This window comes from Medicago sativa, chromosome 5 (assembly GCF_051527215.1).
Source record: "Medicago sativa cultivar Bolivia chromosome 5, Bolivia_mono, whole genome shotgun sequence".
Classification (NCBI taxonomy): domain Eukaryota; kingdom Viridiplantae; phylum Streptophyta; class Magnoliopsida; order Fabales; family Fabaceae; genus Medicago; species Medicago sativa.
In genome coordinates this window covers 44,547,433-44,552,201 of record NC_140753.1, presented here as the reverse complement: position 1 = coordinate 44,552,201, position 4,769 = coordinate 44,547,433, and positions in this window count along the sequence as shown.

Sequence of the window (4,769 nt, the reverse complement as noted above, 5' to 3'; positions counted from 1 at the left end):
GTTAGTATTTGTAAGCAAATATAGTTGACTTAACCAGATTGTTTCTTTTTGTTAGACCATCTCATAGTTGTATATCAAAAAACTTAATTTCATTTCGGTTCAAACATCTAGTGTGAAATGCAGTAGTTAATAAAAGCAATTGACTTCATGAAAGCTTTGGACTTTGAATATATTCATTACATAATAAGCAAACATGACATTCACATTGGTTGGGAAATGGTAGTATTGTTGAAGTGTATTCCAACCATTGGTTATAGTGGGATTATAGTAGTTTTTTGTTAAATCAAGTGTTATAATATTCCCATTAGGTATAACAATGTTCCACTTATCAAAAAAGTCTGCAACATATTTCTCGACAAAAATTGGATCAACTTCAACATGTGGTGAAAAAAATATAAATAACAAATTTATTAGTAAAAATGATAATGAAGAAAAAAAAGGTAGTGAAGTCAAATAAACTTTGTGTATTTGAGTAAGATAAGAAAATTAATATTAACCTTAAATGACAATTTGATTGCGAAAAGAAGTGAATTGGAGCATCTTCAATGAAAACATGTATAGTAGTCATAATGGTACAATTTTTTTGTTGTTTACGGTTAGAGGAATGAAGTGTGTAGTGGTATAGTCAAATGGAACATAGTGTATTTGTAGCTAAAGCCAAAGTAAATGATATGCTATGACCATAGGTAAAAGAAAAAAGTATGAATGAGAGACCATACAATATATGGAATCTCTGTGATGGCAAAGTGAAAATTAGATATAAACATGGGTATGGAAAAAGTATTCAAAGGGACATGTATGTTCTATCTCATCATGTTTTCTTATAATAAAATCAAGTACCACCTAAATATATAAGAAGTATATAATGATAATATTAAAGTGATATAAATAATGTTACATTTTAAAATGTAATATAATTGTAAATGATAGTGTACGTTGGTTTTGAATTTCAGCAGTTACAATTGAGAAGTTTTGTCTCATTGTTAGCCTGTTTTGATGTATAGCTTGTACAAGATATTTGCGGTGTACATTGATTCAATAGTGTAGACTACGATGTCATCAATGGAGTTATGCCGCAATTGACCGACCTTTGATTTGTTGGTAGTTTAATTATTGAAGAAGAACTTGATTCCATTGGTAATGGGAAATGTTGTATGCTATAAGAGAGAGGGAGTATTTATAGTATAATTTTCATGTTATATTTTATAACATAGTAAATTGTATTAATATATTTTACTATTGTATGTATAGTTTTGATTTGATGCACTTTGTCATTTTTTGTTTGATTGAAAAATAACAAATAGTTTTTTGTTTTATGTAAAATATTTTTGAAAGTAGATTTGGCAAAGTATGTACAATATATGTCTACTTTCAATCAAAGGCGAAACGATGCAATTTAGTAGTGTTGGTGTCAAAAATAGGGGTGAGAATATTAAAACTTGGAAATTTCTCTTGTTTTAACTAAGCTTTGGGCCATTTGGGTGAATGAGTCGGCCAAAAATAAACAAAGGCAATTGGCAATTTATTTGTAGTTTAAATAGCAATGTTAACAATAAATTAGTTGTAAGTTTCATTTTCTCGTTACAAAATAGTTTGATAGAAAAGAAAGTATTTTGTTACAAAACATGGTACATATTACCAACTGATCGTATATGAATATAATGCATATAGCAGATGAAAACAGTTTGATAGCACCCTACATGCTTTTGTTAGCCATGCACCAAAAAGACATAACAACATCAATTATCATTTTTTTCTCCTACTTGATGAGTTTAACCCTCTTAGAAGAAGAGTTTTTTGCCGGAGTGATATCATCAAGGTTGGCAAGGGAGTCCATAAACATAGGATACTCCAAATGATTACTAATGCATCTCTCGTTAATATAAAAGATGTTTAAATATTTGAATGTAATTTCTTGAGAAGTGGATCTCAATCTGAAGTAATAACAAAACCTTCTAGTTAAAATGTTGAATCACCTGAATCATATTTGTTCGTAGTTGAAGCGACAGAAATTTCCAACAATTGCGTAACTTCACGGTCCCAAATAACAAAAGTAGTCTTGTGATCTTCATAAGAAACATCAGCCTCTAGCTTGTACCTATAAAAGTGAATCACGAAAAGTCAATTGAGTATATATATCTACATTTTGACAATTGATATATATCTATAGTTAAATAAAGGGATATACCCGACTATTTCAGTCTCGGTGTTACGGCCATCTTCACGGGTATAAAGAGGTTTCTCACCTCTAGCTATCTTCGGACACTTGTGACAAACAAAATAGTACAAACCATGCTTAGTAGAAATGACTTTCTCAATTTTCACCACGTAACACAATAACTAATCTGTAATTTTTAGAAAATAGGACTAATATAAGCAAAATGAACTTATAAGGAATCATATTGTATGTCACACACAAAGTTTGGACCTCGCTCCACTGGATGACGTTGGAAAGTGGGATAATCATAGGATTTGAGAGTAGGTCTGCCTTCGAAGAAAGTTGTGAACTTCCATATGATTGGGTACACATTATTTGGCTTTGGGACCGACTCGGTCATCTTGAGGCAAACTAATAGCAAAATAAAATATGTAGTTATAACACCGTGTCTTAAAACAAATTCAAAACAACAATATGATAATAACAATAACAAACCTTCCTTTGAATATATTGATCTCATGAATGTCCTCATTGATGTACAACTTAGTGAAACAATAAGTGTTTGAAACACTTAGTGGAAATCACCCTATTTTTAGTTGAATAATAAGTGTTTGATAACAACTCGAAGTCAATATTAGGAGATACATATGCAACTACAAAAACAGATGTAGAGGTATCACCTTCTTCCTTGATTTTGGCATACTTTAGCATCACAACCACTGGTCCACATTCCTTCCTTTCGTTGTTGTATTTAATAAACATAGCAACATAATCCTCCCACAAAGTGCGGTTCGAGAAATCTCACTACAAATCCATTTGAAAACATGAACATTTTAATTATATAAATGTGTTAGGTAAACATAGTTTCCCTTCATTGTTTTCAAGGGCAAATGTCCAAAAGACATGAAATCCTCACCTTAGATATTTCATAGTAAAGTTAACTCCGGAGCTTTTTCCCAGACCTTCATTCAAAGTGACAATAGCCCATGTCCCGAACAACTCCAATAACATCTTGAAAACCAACATCAAATGATTATTAGAAAGAAAAATGTCAATATAAAATAATAATGTATATATGTTATAAGCGTATTGAACTCACTAACTAATACATCGTGTCGCCATTTCCCTAAAATAATTTCGCAAATGGCTTGAATTTGATGTCGTACTTTGGGACATCATGAACATTGATGTCAACAGCATTAGTGCCATCGATCCATTTCAACAAAAACTTATGTTCAAGCCTTTAACACTAACTCATTGCTAACAACTTGAAAGTTGCTCAAAGTGTATGTAACATTTTCTTCTAAGATTTTATCATAAACAAACTTTATATGCAAGAGGTATAATCACTTGTATATCATTACCCTAAGTAGGAGACAACCAACAAATAAAGAGTCATTAAATCTCGCTTAAGAAAAAAATCGGTAAAGTTCATGAAAGTATAGAATATGACCTTAGCATCCACAATGATCATCTCCAAATGTTCTTTTCCATCCTTAACAACAGTCCATTTGTCCTTAACTCTAACAGCCTAGTTTCCAGAGTCTTTCTTGTCCGTGATATCACCAATAAACTCGAATGGTCTTTCCATTTTTTAGATCTCGGTAAAAAACATACGAAAATGAGTTTGGAATATTTTGTGAAAGCTGAAAACATTAACCGAATATATTAATATAAGCGATGGTCAAGCTTGATAAACACATAGTAAAGAAAAAATTGCCGAAAAGAACTAATATTAGTTGACAAACATGATTAGATATTGCCATAACAGATATAAAACAAAACCAAATCGAAGGTGAAGTTGAACATTTGAATCTAACATGCATATGAAATGCGTAAAACCTAAAAGAAGTGAATAGTAAAGTTAGCCATGAGAAGAGTAGTTTACGGGAAATAGATGAGAGAGAGAGAGAACGAATGAGTGTAGAGAATGATAATGTTTGGTAGTAATATTAAAGCAAGGTTATATTTTAAAGTAAGGTATATTTTAAAGTTTTGTCATAGTTTATGTTGATTGATTGCAAGCCGTAAAATGGAGATTTGAACCCAAAGTGTACTTTCTAACTTTCCACCAAAAAGAAATGAGTTCAGTTTAGTTCCAATGGTATGGGTGTCGTTGGAAACATATACAAATAAAGTAAACCAGCCTATTTGATTTAGTTAGATGACATCATGTGATTTTAGTTATGTCATTTAGTTAGAAATGTAAAATAATAGACTACTTTTACCCCTAAATCTGGGACATTTGCATTGAAATGGATAAATGTATTAATTGGTTTTCCACAACATGTTTTTTTCTTATATTAAAGGAGATTTTTCTTCTCCACCAACGATTCGTGTATCTCCCTCTTCTCGAGTTTTTATCCCTCTCGATCTTTCTCTCACGTAATCTCCATATTTTCACCCACAATTTCTTCTCTTGAATCTTCGAATTTTTGACCTTTTCTCTTAATCATGTTTTCGATATCTCGTTTTACAGAGAAACCGCTAAAACCCTAAATCCCAAAAACACATAAATTAGTCATGATTTTTATTTTGATTTTGGATTTTAGTTTTCAATTTCAGCTTTACCATCCCTTTATATGTCTCATCTCGGTTGCGTTGTCCCCTC